General features: G+C 36.3%; 1 pseudogene; it reads left to right on the top strand.

The window, feature by feature from the left end:
* Nucleotides 1-223: 223 nt before the first annotated feature.
* The window catches only part of LOC131859511 (alpha pinene synthase, chloroplastic-like), a 77,086-nt pseudogene continuing 55,416 nt past the window's right edge, over nucleotides 224-21,893 (top strand).

Genomic DNA, 21,893 nt, shown 5'->3' with positions numbered 1-21,893 from the left:
CCAAGATCAAATTGAAGGGAGATGGAAAACAGCTCTGGCTATTGAAAAAGAACACAGGATAAAAGCACTCATGAATGTGCAACATGACTTAGACCTTGATCAAGCTTCACTAGTGGCTAAAGCATGCATTCAACACTTCAAAATAAGAAATAGAACTGGCTGATTGGTAGTAGGTGAAGTTGAAGCAGTGCACGAAGAAGGTGTTGCCCTATGGAAGAAAATCATGAATCAACAAAAGGAATCTGAAGAAGAAATAGCTAAGGAAACAAAACAGGATCAAGGTGCAACTGTCCTTGACAAAAGAAAAGGTAAATAAAAAGACTCCACTAAAGATTTTCATGTTTTCTCAGTTGAGGATATCATAGGAAATGTTGTGTTAGACATTCCCAATCTGACAAAGAATGTCGAGCAACCGATTCACACTACATCGGTGAAGGAAGCTTATCAAACTAAGCTTCTTGGTCAAGATGAAGTAACAATTGAAGACATTCCTTATGAGGATACACCTCATAGAACTTCATTGATACCAAATCCTATTCTGTCAAAAGATGACAAAGAGGAAGAGAAGAAAGTAGAAAATAAGAGTGTAGTGATGGATACTCCTCCGCCAAAGAGGAAGTTAAACTTAGAAAGAGAAAGTGACAAGAAGAAGGTAAAAATCATCACCGCACCTAGTTCAAAAGTTGAGACTGCAAAAAAGGAAGATGAAATAGAGGAGGAAGAAGAGGGAGAATTGGTCATTGATATAAGAAAATGACTCCCAAACAATTCATGAAAGTCTCAGAAAAACTGAGAATTCAAGTTGAAAATGCTAAATTAAGAGAAAAGAAAAAGAAGGGAAGAATTCTAAATTTTGCCAAAACAATTCTTTCTAACCTAATTCCTGACATTGTTGTTGATGATACTGTACCTAGCATTGATCAGTTGAGTACTCTTGTAACAACAATCGGTTCAGAGGCAACCGATTTGGAGAAGGTTGCAGGAAGACAATATTAATCAAAGAGGAGAAAATTTAATGGAGCAAATATCAGTTGGAAAAGTTGCCCTCTCCTCTCGAATAGAAGAATTCAAAAATATAATGTAGGAAGTTGGTCAATTACTAGTCAAATATTCAAGTTTTACCGATCTAATTAGAGATCTAAAAGACAAAAGAAATCAGATTCAAAAAGAAATTCAAGATATGATAAGTTATTTTGATCCTCTTAGCAGTTCAGCATCAATTTTTAGTGGTAAGATCAAACAACTTAATCACAAAATCAAAAAGTTGAAAGAAGAAGAAGACAAATGAGGTCTTATTTTGTTAGAGCTATAGTGCTAACTTACACCAATTATTGATTTAAAGCTAATGAATATTAAAGAAGAATAACGCCTCATAAGTGAACTTGAGCACACGATAGTCAATGATATGGAGCCTTTTATTGTAGTTTTGCATGGCCACTTCACCACCATGAAGCAGGAAAAATGTTCATGGGAATCCTCTTTGAAAGTAGCTCAAGAAAACTTCAAAGAGATGTTTGCTCTACTTTGACAAATTATTTTGTATAGTCTTTGTCATTGATGGCAAAAGGGGGAGTTTTGGAGATTTGTACATTGTGAAAATTCTTGTAGTGTTTGCCACTAGCACATTTTTGTAATGTCATTTTTTTGTAATGTTTGCCACCAATACCAAAGGGGGAGTTTGTTGGCATTTTGGTGCATTTTGGTGCATTTTGTATGATCAGTAAACCGGTGAATGATATGGTTGTCATTATTGGCAACATCATGTTTCAAGTCTACATAGTCTATCAGTAGTAAGTAGATTGGTATACAGATGACAACCAACTAGGCAGAGTGTAGACAGGGCAAACAGTGAGTAGACCAGCACACAAGAGGCCAACTGACAAGCAGTGAGTAGACCAACATAGAAGAGGTCAACTAGCTAAACAGTGATAGTGAACAGATCGGTATACAGAAGGTAATCAACTAGGTATTATTATATTACATTATATACTATATAATTTATTTTTTTAATTTAAAATTACCTATAAAAATCGGATATCCGATTTGCTTAGGTGTTTACCATGCCAAGGTGTACTGACACCCAGGCAAAGAAAAAAGTCAACACAGATTTTCACGTTTTTAGGTGAGTGGAGAAGGCTATTTTTTTCACATCGCCACTTTTTGGTCCCCCATGATCCTGCACGAACCCAACAGGTGTATCTATCTATATATTAAATTAACTTTTTTTTTAGAATTTATTTTACAAAATAATATGTTATAAAAAAATTTAAGGGTTGCATTTCATAAGTCATTTAGGTAACATCAAACATTTTGTTAATTTTATTTAGATATCAAAGTGGTCACGAACATTTTATCTTATCTATCAAATTCACATGTAGTGACATTCTACCAACTTATAATAAGAGAAAAACTTTAAAATAACCTATTTACATCTTTCAAAACATGATAAAAAATATGAAACAATTATCTAATGTGATTATCAGTTTTCTAAAAAATTGGCTACAATCATTTTGTCAATCATTATGTGGAGATAAAACCAATTTAGTGATTATCAATTTCTTTTTAAAAAAATGAAACAATTATCTAATGTGATTATCATTTCCTAAAAAATTGACTACAATCATTTTGTGGAGATAAAACCAATTTAGTGATTATCAATTTCTTTAAACAAAAAATGAAACAATTATTAGTTTCCTAAAAAAATTTGGGTACAATCATTGTGGAGCTTTACTTTGACAGATAGTTGTGAAAGGTGACAAACAAACACTCATTGGGTACGGACCCACAAACATGTAGTTTCGTATTTTCTGTCTTCAAGTTGGATATTTCAACGAGTCATTTTCTTCCTGTTCAATCATCTGAATTTTCAGTAATTATTGGAGTGCTACAAATAGAATTATAGTAATGGTAAGATTACACAAGTTCATCTCAGCCGTTCAAAATCAGGGGTTGGCAAGCTTCACCATAACAAGGAGAAACATCCTCCTTGCTGTGAAGAATAATATTAGAGTCCCAAAATGTCTCTGCCTTGCTTTAAGCCTTTGGCTTCCATTCACCATGATGCTAAGCCTAGTCTTACCAAACTATACCCATCACGCTGCAGAGTAGCTCGAATGCCAATCAATATGGCACTTACTACCATTGATGAACAAGGCATCACACGGAGCATTGGAAATCATCACCCCAACTTGTGGGATCATGATTTTCTTCAATCCCTCCCTAAATCTTATGACGTAAATTACTTTACTGTGCCTAAGTTTCTTATAAGTTGTTGTCCTCATCTCTTTGGTCTTGATATGTTTTTATCTTATCAAACATTAAAAACAATATATACGATACATATACATCATGATAAGTTACAGATAAGTGATACAAAATCATGACGACATATCATGCTCACAATGAGTGATATGACATTTTCTCTACTCATGAAGATAGTCACACACAATAACATCAAACATCGCATAGAAATAATCATACAATAGGGCTAGTACACCATAAGATACCATCAAATCACCATAAATATAATCCATGCATATGAAATGAGCACATAAAGATCATCAAATAAGAGTCTGTCATCATAACAGTCTATGAATATCATAATCATCCTCATGAAATTATAATATCAAGTGCAAATATAACATGTATGTCATCAACAATGAAGCATCATACACATAAATAAATCCATAACATCTATCAAAATCATCTCAATGTAGTCTATCCTATAGCAATATAATCTATTGAAGCACAAAAATAAAAGATGGATCAAGGAGGGGCACTACAATATTCATGTGCTAAGTAAAAACCTACAAGGACTAGGAGGCCTCTTAATTGAGCAAAATTCCACACATATGGCCACCTGAATGAATGCCCTTACTAGGAGCCAAATTGTTTTAGTTGCCAAAATCCCTCTATTTGTTTGTGCAAGTGGTTGGACCTTAGAAGCCATCCCACAATTTTGAAATTCAGAATTGAGATAGAAAATTCCCCTAGATCTTCGAATCTTTGGGAATTCGAACATTGGTGTACCCAAGAAGTGAGTGTCATGGCAAGGGAGCCAGCATCACCAAACTTCTAGGCTATCCATTTGTAATAAGTGCAGCTCCAATTTATCTGCTGTGGAAATCCAAATACTATTGTCCCTGTCAAACCTTAGGATTGTAATTGGATGTGCATTCATTTCATGCAACAAGTCAAATAGCCATTATGTCTTTTGAGTTTTTTAACAAAATTAAAAACATCATTTCAAGGAAAATATCACATTAAAGAAAGACATAACAACCTTGGTCACAAAATTGCAAACAAAAAACTTCAAGGGTCAAAATTTGTCTTAAAATTAATCAAAGTTATCATCCAAAGTTGAAGATATTTCAATAGAATGGCTTATCAAACAATTGGAATCCTTGGTTTCAAAATCCATGTCATTATAGGATAGGTTTTTGCATGGTCCAAACTTAGGTCTTGAAACCTATCCATTGCCTTCATAATATTTCATTTGCATTATCATTATTCCCTTTGGCATCTAGGTTAAGTCATTTTACTAGGTTTTAATCATTCATTTTCTTTGTATTGATAGGTCATTTTCTCAAACTTAGGTCTTGGATTAGGGTGCATTTTCATATTCCAAATCATTAGTCTTCTCATAACCTTATTGCATTAGCTTTGTCCCGAACCTTAGTTTTGTCCTGGGTTGAGTTATCCTTTCATATCCATATCATATCCTACGTTCTTGTCGTTATCATTGCCAATTTGCATTTTAATCTCAAATTAGCATTGCCAATTTGCATTTTAATCTCAAATTAGCATTGCCAATTTGCATTTTAATCTCAAATTAGCTTTGCCAAACTTAAAAAATCTAAATCTTTAGATCATATCCAAATTTATTGTTAAGGGTTTCTTAACCTTAGTCCAATGGGTGATATACAAAACACAAAAATTCAACAATATCATATCCAACCACCTGATTTTAATGTGGGTCCTCCAAGAAACACAATACCACAATATGAGATGGTACAACTATGATCGCCACCATACTATAAACCCATATTTGTGCCAATGAAACCAGGGTGTGGAAGTGTACCACCAACACCCTCAAGGATTGCACCATTTCACAATAATCAATTGAACCAATGACCACCAACATCATGTGGAGGACAAAATATTTTACAAGGCTTTGGATCAATTGAGGACCTTCAACAAGAAATTGACCCAAATGATCAACTAGATTCATCTTTTGATCCAAACACACACAGATTTTGATATGGTTATCAACAATCCCAAAATAACCAAAAAAATGGATAAATTCATGAGCAAGATGTTTCAAATTTTTCCCATTAAATATTTAAGTATGATTCAATGGAATTTTGTGACATCAAATGCTCAAAGTAATGTTCAAGTTCAACATGAGACAAACAATCTCATTAATATTGAGCCTCGTCAAAATGAAGTTAGTTAGCAAGAAGAGGCTCCAACTACACTACTTGAGACACATGCATCTAAGAATTTAAGTGTGAAAATTCCTCCAAAGGCATTGTTTGAAGTGGTCAATGTAGACACCTAAAATTGTCCAGTCTAATTAAATAAATATTTTATTTATTTAATTATCTAAGCCTAATTCTTCTATTAATTAAATAAATCTTTATTTATTTAATTAATTCATTTATCCTCTTCTAGCCTTATTTCTCATTTAAATAAATACATTTATTTATTTAAATTATCCTTTTCCTAAATTAAATAAATATTTTATTTATTTAATTGTCCTATTTCTTCTATTAATTAAATAAATCTTTATTTCTTTAATTAATTCATTAGCTTTTTCTACCCATGACACATGTCATTCATCTCTTAATTCCTACACTACCTACCCCTTTCATTTTATTATTTCCTTTAGCTACCCTCTAATCTTAGCCGACCTCTCTTTTTACACCTCTCAATCTTAACCCTCCATTTCATATTGTGTCTTCTATTTAAGGAGATGCCTTCCTTCATTGTCAAACCCTAATAACCTAATCACTCAGCCTAATCGACAATTTGGAGGACTCGACTACACTACGATCCTACTTGCAACCACATTCTGTTCTTTGTTGAGCTCTTGTGCATATAAAAATCTGAGAGCAAATATATATCAAGCAAGATCAATGGAGATAGGAAGAATGGAGATCAAAACCCTTTTAGGCATGTGATGGTATAATCTTTGTGATTTCATGTGATTTGCATTGTCTTAGGTAATCTTCATATGTTATGGTGGATCTTTGTTCATTGTTAGGCTAGGGTTTTGTGGTTGAATTCATTTAGCCTTTCAATATTGTTATTATTGTATCCATTTTCACCATACACAGTCAATAATCCATTGTTTAATACAATGCTATTTGCGTAAGACCAAATGGTGATACCAAAAACATTGACAAATGTAGCACACCAAAAGACATCTAAGGTTCCTTAAGTTGATTCACAATCAGAGATGCGAGAACATTTCACTATGGTGATACCACATATTCCCTATATTCAGAGATCCAATGACACGGTAGTATACTTATGTATAATCAAGTTTGGCATACATGACAGATTATGCACAAACAACCCAAAATTTGTCAATAGGACCATTTATCATGGCTACACAATGAAAAAACAATAATGTGTAATTGTAACATCAAGTATTACAATAGGCACCTTCAAATGTGCAAATGATTTGAGCACAACAAAGACATCATGCTAAACAATGTGTGGCAATACCTTCTTCGGTGCCACAAGTGAATGTGAACTTGGAAAAATAGTCATTTGGGCATTCTTGGTGCAAGGCACCAAGGTGTTCATGGGTAAAGTTGCTAAATGTTCATATTTTGGTCTAGTTGATTCATTTTGTGTGTAATAACCTTTAATACCATTTTTCATGTTTGTAAGTGGTTAGAAGTCATTTTGGAGTCATTTTCCATGTGGAGCCAAGAAAAACTTCACAAGGAAGTACAAGCATTTCATTTTCATGAAATTCAACATCCCCTCAAAGAGGAGGATTTTTACTTCTAGTCATTTCAATTACATTATTTTAATCACTTGGTTAATTCCAAAAATGGGGTTTGACTTCAAGGCAAACCCCTATCCCCAACGCATTTCCCTTTCCTTTTGTGTGCAGAAAGCAGGTGCACAACTGTACTTTTGGAATTGAGCTTTATTTGCATAGACAAAAACCCTTTTTGACACATGGAAAGTTCATTGGACTGAATGGAGGGTGACCTAGTCCAAACCCACGGTCCTTGCAACTTTTGGTAGATTTCACAGAGAAGCTCCAAAACATTTAAAACTTCTCAAATCTAGGTGCAGGACCGAATCTCGAATCTATAGCTCATTTTTTTCTCATACTTTGTCTTCATTTCCAGCACTTAGTCTTAATTCAATTAATCAACTTACAAAAGAGGGCCAATTACATTCCAATCTACTTAGTATTCAGTCCTCATATCATTTAGCATTGGATCTAGTAGATTCACCCCCCTCTTTTGAATGTAAAGTCTCCCTTAAGTGAAAATTGAGCTTAGTAAATCCTCCCTTCCATGTGGTGGGTTTGCTAAGCCCCCAATTCTCCAATTTACAATTGTAATGATCTTAGACTATTTTGAAACTTTATACTACTACTCAGAATGACATTAATGCCCAAAAATTATACATACTAGTAAAAGTACCAAGTAAGTATATAGAGAAAGATTCTTTAGACCTATTATATACAGAGAAGTAATTTGTTGATGGTTTGCATAGGGAAAAACATAGACCTATGAGATTGAATGTTTAGAGAAAATAAATATATACTTAAAAGCCTTGTCATTCATCAAGAGAGTTCAATAATATGGCAAATGGAGGAGTGAAATTATTATGTTTGTTTTAATATTTCATATTTTATTCTTTTGAAGGAATATTATTATGTATGTCTTAATTATAGAGGGGTAAAATTATTATGTTTATTTTTACTATTTAATATCTAATTTATTTTTTCTAAACCAAAATTTGATTAGAAATATTATAATATTTTTAAATTAAATTTTTAATTGTAGAGTTGAAAATCCAAAATAATCCAAACTGTATAAATCATGTGTACAGTTGTGTTTCTCTAACAATTGGGAATACAAATAATGTCGAAGAGTTGGTGGTGGCAATTAATAATGTTGAAGCCATTGAAAGCATGGTGAGTAAAATTATTGCAACTAAAAATAAGGTTAAGGAGATGGAAGAAAATAAGGAGGTGAAAGGGATGGAAATTGCTATGAACAATCTGGGCAACAGAATTGACAGGATGGAACTCACTGTAAAGAAGATAGCTGAACAAAACTTCCAAGTTCTCAAAGCCTCGGTGGACAACATGAACATTTTGATTAACAAATTTGATAACATCAATGAGAAAGAAGGCGACAAGGATCAGCTGGACAAAAAAGGTCACGAGAAGAGGACTAGAGCCAATACCAAGAATAAGGGCGACATCAAAGGTCATAAGATGGATGATTTAAAGACCTCTGTGGATAACATGAAGCAGATGGTGGTCCATTCTGAAGATATCATGAAAAATATCTAGTTGTCTCGGTCTCAGTCTTGGTCTCAGTCTTTGTGTTATCTTTTTGCTTTCCTTTCGCTGTCTTTTTCTGGTTCTTCATGTTATGTGTGTTGAGATCCCTTTTTGTTCGGATGGGATCAATTTTTTTATTTTTTTTTGAAGTGATTAGGCACAATTCTTTCTAGTTCTTTTGCTCTCCTGATATGTAAAAGGTATGGGTTCCTTTCAAAAACCTGTTTTTACTTAATCAAAACAATTGGGAATACAAATAGAAATACGATTATAAAATGCTCTAAGACTCAAAAATAAATTGGTATGGTGATGTAAACATTATCAACATATCTTCTTTATTTAGTTATTTAATAGATGTCACGACTAACCTCATGGAGTGCCTAAAAAGTATGTCTATGGAAACACCTCATTCCTTTCTGTATAAGTTTTTCTTAAAGTTATGGTTGCTATGGTGTTATTGATCATAATATGTATCATTATTCTCTTCCCTCCCTTTATAAGGATTCTTACATATAGGAAAAGGCATATAATAATTTGACCTACTATGTGGCCTATATTTAAGGTGAAGTTATGTTTATTAATAGTTTTTGTTTTAGGTTTTATTGATTAAACTTGTAAAATGAATGAATTAGAATGAAATTTCCTATTAGTATAAATTGACAAATAAGTTAACTCAACTAGGGAATAAGTAGAGGAAAAATATTATTCCAATGTACACAATGGAAGCTAGAAAGAAATTTGGGTGAGGAGGGAAAATGAAATGCAAGGGTGATAAATCCCCTACATAGCCCAAATATTGACCAATTCTCTCCCTCTAATGAGAACCCATCACAAAACCAACAAATAAAAGCAATATCTTCATCCTTGTCGTCTGTGTCATCATTCCTTCTTCAACACAATCACCAGAGAAAGCCAAAACCTTAGCACTACCACTCGAGTCATTTCCATTACTTGTTTATTGTCCTCTTTATAATAAGTTACATATAGAAAGATGTATCTAATAATTGAACCTTTTATGTGGTCTATATTTAAGGTGTGGAGAGTTCTATTCGTAGCTATGTTTTTTGATTTTATAGATTAAACTTTTAAAATGAATGAATAATCTATAAATTAATCATAGATGTATATTACCATCACACAATGTTAATCTCACACTATCTCTAATATATTCATTTATTTAGAGGTCCAAAGTAATACATTTACATCTAAGATATCTCTTGTCACAATAGTGATAGAATCTTGCACACCAAGATAAATGTTCTTATCAAGTCAAACAAGCATCATTGTTGTCTATCATCTTATCTTTTATTTCTCTTATCTTCTTTTATTTCCTTTGAGCAATTCACCTACTTTGATTGTCCAACTACTAGCTATTAGACACAATGTGCAACTGACAGGGGGGTGAATTAGTGGTTTCCAAAAAAATTCCCTTTAACTATCCTATGTGTGTATACTGGCTATCAAATCTAAGAGAAAGATAACTTACCGATTAGAGGGATACTAATGCAAAAGAAATCATACATGAAAGGGACATCACATAACACTAACATATATGAGGAAAACACAAGATGGGAAAAACCTCAGTCAGAAATGTTGTTGGAGTCTACTTCTCCAATCCAGCCTCACAATGAAACTCTTATTACAATGTTTAGGGAACCAACCCAAGGAGCACCCACCCTTGATTTAGAGCACCAACCCAAGGAGCTACAACCCCTGCATCGAGCTCCAACTCAGTGCTCTTCAATGAACATATTCAATTACAAAATTAATATTCTTATTACTAATGAATTTTGTAACTCTTCTACAAATCTCTCTACTGGTTCTCCTCTCTCCAATAATATGTCAGTTCTCTGCTCACCCTAACACGGCTGCAATCTTATCACCTGATGCAACCTTACTCTCTATTGCACCTTCACTAGTTCAGTCTCTTCTTCTTCTTTGTCGATTCTCTATTTGTCGGTTCACTCTCTTTCAATTCTTCTCTTTGTCGGTTTTCACTGCTACACTACTCCTCTCTACCAGTACTACCCTTTGTCGGTTCTTTGTTTTCCTTCTCTGTAGTCTTATGTTATTCTTCTTTGCCGAATCTATCACTCTAAGTTTTCTCCTTTGTCAGACTCAACGGCTGACTGTCGGTTCTCTCTTTGTTGTCGGTTGAACACTTCAACCCTATTCTTCCTCACAATTAGTCTTTTCTTCTTCTTCTTGGTGAGCACTTGATTGATTTCACTTCTTTAGCAGTAATACCCTCTCATCTAGCAACAAGACTCATCAATTTTGGCATGCATTTTTATAAACTGGTTTTCCTATCAAAAGCCAATTCAACATTTGGGCGGTTAGGGTTTCTTCTTCGAGCTTGAGCCAAGTAAAATCCAATCAGATCTCTTGAGATCTGATCCCCTTTGTTGATGAACTATAATTCGTCAATCAATCCCATCATTGGCATGCCTTCCAAAACACGTCTTCCTCACTTAGCAACCTGCATATAACCTATCGATGGATCTCTTGGTTGATCACCAAGAATAGTCTCACAATTTTCTTTAACTACCTTAATCTGGTCAAACAGGTTGACCGGGATCTTTGTTGTCCATCTAACCTCAAGTCGCAAACCTCTGCTTCACGTCCTATGAATCATGTAGTCGACATAAATGTCAACGTGTCACCATCTGCCTCGCCGCCTAATACTTTATTGACACAACATGTCTACTAGTGCATGAATGCCACTTCACCTCCATGTGGCCCCTTTGTCAGAATCCATCTTTGCTAGGTCTTCTATGTCGGTCTGGATAGGATCACCGATCAACTCCATTATCATGTTCATCTACCGCCTCGCTAACCCTATAGGTTATACCCTAACCGATCAGCCATCATGTTACACTTCGCATCTCTTTTGGTGGAGCACCTTTGCCGGTTACCAAACATATCAATCCACCACATGGTCATCTTCATCAGAAAGGAGCACATCACTTAGCCTCTTTTCTCTCTAATTGGTTCTCATACTTACCAGTAGGCACCCTTGATTAGACCAGTCATCAACCTTCAACTATTTCCTTCTAAGGCATCTACATACCAGTTGTATTCTCTATCTGTAGTTGTTGTAGCCTTGTCTTCTTCATCATCAGCCCAGACCATATCTCAACCGGTTTGTCAAGGTGACAAACCAATCACACTTCAATAGTTCAGGTACCTCATTATGCCTTCTTTGTCGATCCAGTGCATATCTTTGATTTCATGCACTCAAGGAATCTTCATGATTCATCGGTAGATCCAGTGTGAGACTTCAAGCACATGTCTTTAACTCTTTTGTCTTATCTCACAGAACTATGACGCACACTTTTCATAATAGGAGATAAGTTCCACTTACCGGTGGGACTAGATCATTATCATCTGCATCTGACATTACATCAATATGGCTTCCCTGTTTGAGAAGCATATCTTCAAACATGCACATGTGATCTGGTTTGGGCACTCTTACTATCAGTTTTCTCTTCATTCGGTGGTAGTCATGTTATTCTTCATCCACACACCATACCGGTGGCCTGCACATAATTCTCTTCCAGTGTTGATGTGATTTAGATAACATTCCCCCTCTCCAGCACACTCAACTGACCATCATCGTGCTCTCTTTTAGATGTCATCATTTACCAATTGTTATATCATATCAATCTCCTTTCCATATCTCCAACACAATTCAAACACTAACTTGTGTACCAGTGACTCCAATGGCCATTTTGTTGAATGACATTTTCTCCCTTACCGGTGACCTGCAATACTAGGTGACATCAAAGACATCACATCCAGTATGGATCGATGATAGTGTTGCATATACATCTCTTATACTAATAGCCATCCTTTACCAGTTGACATCAATGACAACTCAATGTCAACAATATCCCCCTTTGGCATTGATGTCAACACATGTAGTATCCAACATACTATTTATTCTCTTTCCCCCTTTGTGTGATCCATGGATTCTCAAACATTTAGTATCCAGTATACTATAGAATCTCTCTCCCCCTTTGACAACAATTGCAAAGGGCATTATTAGGGTTTCTCTCTTTTTTCTCTACCAAATGCATCTGCTCCTATAACCTTCATACTTTGCATCCTCTCAAATCACATCATTTGAGATGGAGGGCTCAACCATCAACTAACACCAATTTTTCAGCAACCAAGTGTATATGCAAACCAGAGGCATAATGCATATGCAAGACTGAAACAAATTGAAATCACATGTGTCAGTGAGTACATCATACATGTTGATGAGACTGCATCATCTCCCATCTGATACCAATTGATCTCGAGAATCAAATGTGATTGTACTATGAGTGCTACCAATTGGTCTGATACCAAGATACCCTTAATCAAGAAATTCTCTTGGGTATTCCTACAACAATTTCTATCATTTATAGTTTCAAGTAGCCAGTACCCCCATAAGTTAAATAATGTAGGATCTGCATCATGAGCACTTGAACTCCCCCTAATTCATACATCTCAAGTCCACATTTTTGGTCAGGTCTGAAATAAGATCTCCATTCTTCACCTTATACCAGTTGAATTGTGCATAAGTGATCATTTTGATGATCTATCAGCTCCATTATATATACCACAACCTATGACATGATCCTGGATGTACACAATGCCATATAATATCATCACCATGCCATAAATCAAAATGGTTACCCAACACATGCAAGCCTTCATGATCAACAATCAGGCCAACATATGTCATTTAGGTCTTCATCAGCACCACCTGAGACATAAACTCCTCATTTCATGCTATCGGGGCTAATGAAATGATCTCAAACCTCATTCTCTTACGTAACCTGCAAGTACCTATTTGCATTCATGTCAGTAACATCCTGCACATACTAGTTTCTTATATCGGTCCATCATCACTACCAGAGCACCTTCTTGTAACTCCTAACATTTTGTGTCACATTGCATTTGATACCAATTGTTAATTTGTCATCCATTGACACATGTACTAGTGAGCCATCCTTCATCTGCAGGTGCGTAGCAAAGGTAGCCACTACACACACTTATCTTCTCATTTCCTTCTTTCATGTCAGCAACAACTTGTTCTTCCAATTATCCTTCTTCACTAAGGTGGTGAATGATAAGGCTAGTGTACTAGTCCCCCTAAGGTCCTACATCTCCTTTAATCCCTAGGACATATCACCTATGCATTGAATGCATAGTGTCGGTCCATAGTTGCATCTTCTTACTTCTCCCTCCATACCTATTTGGTCGCATTCTTCTTCTCATTTTTTGTCTTGGGAGAAGGTCTTACCTTCTTCTGTTGATGGGTCCTTGCATTTTTAGATTCTTCCACATAACTAGAAGTAGTGCTATACTAGCACCCAGCATCCATCCCAGCCTCATGATTAGGGAACCTTCTAACATACCGGTTAAACCATCTTATTTTGGTCATGTTGTTGTGACCAGCAACTGAAACCGGTGGACCTCTTAATCCTGCAGGGATATTTCTCCTTTGGTTCCATGTAGGTCTTTGCTACTCATATCTTCTATAACTGCCACTATACTGAGCATGATTGTTCCACTGGTTTCTATAGAGTTGTGAGTTATTCTCTCTACTTTCATAACTTCTATGGCCAGATCTATTATAGTTATAAGAAACACTATTTGTATAACCGAGAGAGGGGATATGCATGCTTCTACTCCTTGATACATTTTGCTCATATGTATGATTTCTATGAGATCCTAGACTGTTCCTTCTAGATCTCTTTTTACATTATTTTTCCCTATGGCCAAAAATATTACATGCAAAGCAGTAACTGGAGAAGGAAGGTATATAACTTACAAACATATTTTGTAGTGCATGGGGATATCTTATTGGTCTAGTATCTCCTTCTCCGAGGATGGATCCTAGATTGACCATCCATTGCAACTATTCCATCTGATCTCTTCTTTTCCCACACATGCTCTATCCTATGGGCAATAGTATTTCCTTGTCCTCTACCAGTAGAAGGTCTTCTTTGTTGTCTTCTCATGTTCTTGCTTCTGGTGAAGCTGTCTTCTCCCATCTTCCCTTTTCCTTTGGGGTCTGCATTATTCCTCCTTGCAACATAGGTATTCATCCTTGTCTTCAATTATTCACCAGTTGAGGTTAGATCAACCTTCTTCTGGGGAGAATCTCTAAATTTGAAGGGTTTTCCCTTGTTCCCTCCATTTGAGGAGACAAACAGAATGTCATTGTGGGGGACATTCCTGCTAGTGGAGAATTCATCAACACCACTTCCTAATCCTTTAGTTTCCTTGGCGTGCTATTTATTTTTCAATATTTGTACAAGGCATCACTGTTGTCATCATATCATATTCTCACCTTGAGCTCATCGTGATATTTCTCAAGGTCATTTCTGATGTTCTTTATCTTTTACTTCTAGCTCAGATGCTAGATCTTTACACCTGCACTCCTTTTTGTCTTCTTGTTGATTCTTCAACTCTAAGATGCATCTCTTAGATTCTTCAAGGCATTTGACCAATCGGTTCTACTCCACAACAACAACATTCTTGTATAACTTGTAATCATTTCTTACTCTATTGAGTTCTTCAAGTGCATTTACAAATTATCCTTCAAGATCAACTTTTTCTTCCTCTTCTTCTTCACCTTCACTATCACTGCCAAACACATCTTGCTAATAGGAGTCATCTGCATGATCATTCTCATATGTGTGTCTCTCATCTTCTAATTCTTGATCCATGAAGAGATGGGTTCTCTATTCATTATTGTTCCAGTTGCTAACAGATCTGCCTTCATCATCTACATATACATGAGTTGTATTTCTCATCTTGTCTTCACAAACTAGTTTTATAGTAGTAGGCTCATTTCCATAGAGCTTCTTTAATCTATCCCATAAGCTCTTTGCTAATCTACACCTTTCCACCTAGGAAGAAAAATCACTAGAGAGACCACTAAATATAGACTTCATAGCTTCTTCATTGCACTAGTTTCTTCTTTCTACATCAGAATCAGTGGGAGAACTAACTTTAATAGGGCAGCCATTTACAACAGACATCCACACATCAAACCCCAAGTAGGATAGGTAGAATTCCATTCTACAACTCCAAATAGAATAGTTTGAACCATCAAATACTAGAGTTGGGATTGACACTAAACAAACCATTGTATCCTTAAGCCAGAATCTACCCAAGCTGGAGAAAGCTTGTCTAACCGAGAACCTAGGCTCTGATACCAATTATTAGACATAATGTGCCACCGTGAGGGGGGTGAATCAGTGGTTTCCAAACTTTTTCCCTTTGACTATCCTATGTGTGTATGCCTGTTATCAAATATAATAGAAATATAACTTACTGGTTAGAGGGGAGACTAACACAAATGCAATCACACATGAAAGGGACATCACATAACACCAACATATATGAGGAAAACCCAGGATGGGAAAAACCTCAGTGAAAAATGTTGATAGAGTCAATTGCTCCAATCCAGCCTCACAATGAAACTTTGATTATAATTTTTAGGAAACCAACCCCTGATTTAGGGAACCAAACCAAGAAGCTACAACCCCTGCACCGAGCTCCAACTCGGTGATCTTCAATGAACATATTCAATTACAAAAGTAATAGTCTTGTTGCAAATGAATTTTGTAACTCTTCTGCAAATCTCTCTACGGGTTCTCCTCTCTCTAATACTTTTTTGATTCTTTGCTCACCCTCTCATGGCTACAATCTTATCTCCTATTGCAATCTTACTGTTTGTTGCGCCTTCACCGGTTCACTCCCTTACTCTTCTTTATCGATTCTCTCTTTGTTGGTTCACTCTCTGTTAGTTCTTCTCTCTATCAGTTCTCACTGCTACACTACTCCTCTGTCAGTTCTTTATTTTCCTTCTTTGTAGTCTTCTACTATTCTTCTTTGCCAATTCTATCACTATCGGTTTTCTCCTCTGTTAGACTCAATGGCTGACTGTCAGTTCTCTCTTTGTTGTCGATTGAACACTTCAACCCTATTCTTCCTCACACTCTGTCTCTTCTTCTTCTTCTTTGTGATCACTTGACTAATTTCACTTCTTCAGCAACAATGCCCTCTCATCCAGTGACAAGCTTCATTGATTTTGGCTTGCATATTTATAAATTGGTTTTCCTGCCAAAAGCCAATTCAAATTTTGGGCGGTTAGGGTTTCTTCTTTGACCTTAATCTGAGAAAAATTCAATCATATCTCTTGCGATTTGGTGCTCTTGGTTGATGAACTGCAACTCATGAATCAATCCCGCCATTGATGTGCCTTCTAGAACATGTTCCTCATTTACTAGCCTACAAATAACTTATTGGCAGATCTCTTGGTCGATCACCAAGAATGGTCTCACAGTTTCCTTTACCTACCGCAATCTGATCAAATAGTCACACCAGGATCTCTGTTGTCTATCTGACCTCAAGCTACAAACCTCTGTTGCATGTCCTGTGAATCACATAGTTGACATAAATATCGACTTGACACCATCTACCTTGTCGTCTGATACTTTACCGACTCAACATGTCTACATGTGCATGCATGCCACTTCACCTCCACATGTCTCCTTTTTTGGCATCCATCTTTACTAGGTCATTTGTATCAGTTTGGGTAGGATCACCAACCAACTCCATTACCGGGTTCATCTAATAGCTCGCTAACCCTATCGGTTATACCCTAACTGGTTTGCCATCACCTTGCACTTGGCATCTCTTCTGGTGGAGCACCTTTATCGGTTGCCAGACATATCAATCCACCACATTCTCATCTTCATCCAAAAAGAGCACATCACTTAGCCTCTTTTCTCTCTCACCTATTCTCATACTTAGCGATAGGCACCCTTGATGACACCATGTCATCAACCTTCAATTGTTTCCTTCTAAGGCATCTATATATTGGTTGCATTCTCTATCTACAGTTGATGTAGCCTTGTCTTCTTCATCATCAGCCCGGACCATATCTCAACCAATTTGTCAAGGTGACAAACCCATCACACTTCAATAGTTTTGGTACCTCATTATGTCTTCTTTGTCCGTCCAGTGCATATCTTTGATTTCATGCACTTGAGGCTTCTTTGTGATTCATCGGTAGATCCAGTGTGAGCCTTCAAGAACCTACTTTTAACTCTTCTGTCTTATCTCACAAAACTATGATGCACACTTTGCATAATAGGAGATAAGTTCCACTTACTGGTGGGAGTGGATCCTTGTCATCTGCATCCGACATTGTATCAATGTGGCTTCCCTATTTGAGAAGCATATCTTCAAATAGGGACATGCAATCAGGTTTGGGCACTCTTACTGTCAGTATTCTCTTCATACAATGGGAGTCATGTTGTTCTTCATCCACACAACATACTGGTGGCTTGCACATAATTCTCTCTTGGTGTTGATGTGATTTAGATAACATTCCCCCTCTTCATCATAATCAAATGACCAGCATCATGCTCTCTTGCAGATGTCATCATTTACCAGTTGTTATATCATACCAATGTCCTTTCCATATCTCCAACACAAGTCAAACACTAACTTGTGTACTGGTGACTCCAATGGCCATTGTGTTGAATGACATTCTCTCCCTTACCGGTGACCTGCAATACTAGGTGACATCAAAGACATCACATCCGATATGCATCAATGATAGTGTTGCACATACATCTCTTATACTAGTAGCCATCCTATACCGGTTGTCATCAATGACAATTCAATGCCAACACTAGCTACATGGCCCGAATGTCTACAAACTAGTAAGTTGTGTCAACTACTTTTTCTTTTATTTTTCTTTCCTTCTTTATGAGAGTTTTAGTTCAATTCATCATGTAAGTGCCCAAATACTTTTTTTTTGATGATACTGTCAATATCATATTTTCTTAACTTTAATTCTTATAATTATATTAATAACTAATAATTGTTTGAGGTTCAAACTATGTTATTATATAATTTGGAGATAAACTCTAAAATATACCTTGTTTTGGCTGACCTAATTGATTTTTTATGATGAAAAGGATGATATATGTATAAGATAAAATTACTCTAAATGAGTGGCATGAGTGTGTGGATCAGCATATGTGTATGCACTTACATGATCATATTAATTGCAATGTATGTGATGCAAAATTTAACCAATGTGTAGTGATTGTTTTGAAGTTGGTCACTTGAGACAAAGATTCAAGGACAACTGCATACTTAGACATTGTTGGGGACATTGTTTGTAAAAGCTTATTTCATCTTGATTCATATATTCATGTACCTTGCTTAGAGATAGTGAGTCTTCCCAACAATTTCTTTGTATCTTGTCATGAGGCATTGAGTCTCATCCTACAAGTGCACCTCAACCTTCAAGTCCTTCCGAAAGTAGTGAGCTTCCTTGGACAATTTTTATACTCAAATACTCTATCAAATGAGGAATTAAGAAGCATTCTAAATTTCTATCAAGCTTCACTTATCGTGTTTCCTAAGGAGCAAGATTTGGATGATGCCAAAGCATTTTCTACTAAATATTTAAAACAAGTTCTACCAAATATTAATAATACTAATATTTCAAAAGAGGTATCTGAGACCCTCCTAAATGGCACAAGGTTAGTAAATGATCAACAACACAAAAAGACACAAAACCGTTAGATTGTTAGCGTTAGTCAATCAAAAACTAATCTAAAAAGGCATATCAAGAGAGATGCTAAAAACATGCTAATATATCTAACTAAAGAAGCACAGATAATGAGGCATCTCCAAATGCCTCTTAGCATGGTTTTGGTTCCTTTCTCCCTTGTTCCTCTCCTCTCCAAGTTCCAAAATAGTGTAGCTCTCAGCAGCTTTTTGCACTATGGATGCTTATGGAGGATTGAGATTGTAGTATTGAGCTTTGAATGTGAAATAAAAAGCTAATGCTATGCTATTGATGCTAAACTGATGTATTTTAACCAAAATAACAAGATATTAGATGATTATGCTAAAAATGCTCTCTAAACTATCTATAACTTAGATGCATACAAGTTTTCAGGATTTGGATTATGAAGAAATGGGCTCTATTTATAGGAAAAATGGAGCAATGGATGGTTGAGATTGAGCAATCTCAACAAGGGTCGGGATTGAATGATTTCAAATCCATGTGAGGGCTTTCAACCCAATCCCAGGATGACAAGTGTCAATGTGAGATAGGTTGAGAGGAGAGGGAATAAGCATTAAATGCCTGATATGACCTTGGGATTTTAGAGTCAAGGTTGGTTGAATGAATAAAATCTTTATTCAAAGAATAAAGCTTTTATCCAATGGATAAACTCTTGTGCAAATGTGAAATGGATGAATATGGTCAAAACAATAAATGTTTGGGGGGACAAGTTTGAAATAACCATAAATGGTTATGTAAGAGCCATAAATGGTCATGTAAGAGCCTTTAGTGGTCTTTGAAGACTTTGAGGGTTAATTTGTTGAACACACAAAACATTAAATGCTTTTGAAAGACTTTGGAGTCTTTGAGAAGTGACTCCATTTTGCTTAGGAATGTGACAATAATTAGGGGATGGATTAGGCTAATTAGGAAGGGGGTTAGAAGAATCTAGAAGGGGATTAGGTTTTGCAAGTGGATTTGGTGGGTGAGGGAAAATAGGATTTTATTAAAATAAAAATTCATTTATTTCAATAAATGTGTGCAAGTTGCATTTGTAGGAAAATGCAAGTGGGGGGGGATAATGATTTAAATAAATTCTTTATTTAATTTATTTAAAAGAGGAAAAGGGGATTTAATTAAATAAATAGATTTTATTTATTTAATTGATTGTGAATTTGATTTAATGAATTAATTAAAATAAATTGAATAATTTATTTAATAAATAGAAGAATGTTTGGGGATGAATTAATTAAATATTAATTTAATTAATTGATGGCTAGTGGATTTTTAATCAAATAAATAGCGAATATTTATTTAATTAAGCTGGACAGATTTGTGTGACTACAGTATCCCTCTTTGAGACGGTGCGCTATTGAGGGCTTAATTGAGTGCTATTGTTTTTAAGAGTGCTATTGTGCAGTTGTTTTAGCGCGTTTGTAGTTGTAGCGCTTTTGTATAGCGTATTGAGCACTTTTGTTAGGGTTGTAGCACTATTGTTGAAAAACTAGCGCTTTTGTTTTTATACTAGCACTTTTGTCTTAGGATAAAAAGATGCCCCAGTTTGAATGAAGAAAAATCTCCTGATGCCAATGATTGATGGATGGCGAAGTGAAGTGGGAGCTGTTTTGAACCATAGCAGCATGATGAGACTTAGGTCATTTGTTAGGATAAATGCCTGTTAAAGTCTAGGTGGCCATGATTGCTTACCTGTTGAGACCCGAAGATACTTGATCAAAGTATCTGATGATAGTCTAGGTTTAAACTTAAGAAAGTTTGAAAACAAAACAACTGATGGTGATTGATGAATGTTCATGTGTAGGAGGATCTGCGTGTGTTGCAGTTACGTGAGCGCCATCCTGCGACACAAGGGTTGCGAGACCGATTGACCCAAGCAGAGATTGATTGTATTGCAACGACGGGTCTTTATGAGGTGATGCACATGCCCGTGATTCATATGAATCACGGATTGATCACAACACTGGCGGAGCGGTGGCACAGCGAGACGTGCACCTTTCATTTGGCACAGGGGGAGATGACTATGACGTTGGAGGATGTGTGGCGCATCCTACGGATTCTGATTCGAGGAGAGCTGGTCACGTACGATAGATCCTGGGGGACTGTGGCAGTGCAGAGGATATTTGATGAGGATGTATTTATTGATGATGGCTCCATTGCTTGGGAGGATATAGCGGCACTATATGAGCCTCTTCCAACAGTTTTGTTAGGGATTGTGGGAGGACTGTTGTGTCCAAACAGGCGGTCACATGGGTTGGCGATGGGATGGGGACAGGTTATCGAGATGATGATGACCGAGGGGACCCGATTTGCATGGGGGTCATGTGTGCTGGCGCACATGTATTAGGAGCTCCATGAGGTAGTGTACCGAGGGAGAGGTTCCTTAGTAGTGGGCATGACGCTGCTACACATTTGGGCTTGGGAGCACCTACCAGTGACTCGATCGGTGAGTCTGAGATTCCGTGCAGTGGATCAGTCGTACATGTTTATGTACAGTGGTATGATGAGTCAACCCCACTTGGGGAAATTAGAGTGGTGGCGGCGGGCGCTGGATGATCTCAATGCAGTGATATGGCGGCCATACTTAGAGTGTGAGCCATGGGAGGATGATGTAGAGGCACTACCTTATGTTTTCATGACTCGATTCCTCATTGGGAGGACTGCATATCATGTGGAGAGACAGGTGCCTGGGAGAGTGATGAGGCAGTTTGGACGGCAGCAGGGACTGCCTAGTGG

The sequence above is a fragment of the Cryptomeria japonica genome, chromosome 2, assembly GCF_030272615.1.
Source record: "Cryptomeria japonica chromosome 2, Sugi_1.0, whole genome shotgun sequence".
NCBI lineage: Eukaryota > Viridiplantae > Streptophyta > Pinopsida > Cupressales > Cupressaceae > Cryptomeria > Cryptomeria japonica.
The sequence above is the reverse complement of the archived record's forward strand: the minus strand, read 5'-3'. Positions and strand labels throughout refer to the sequence as shown.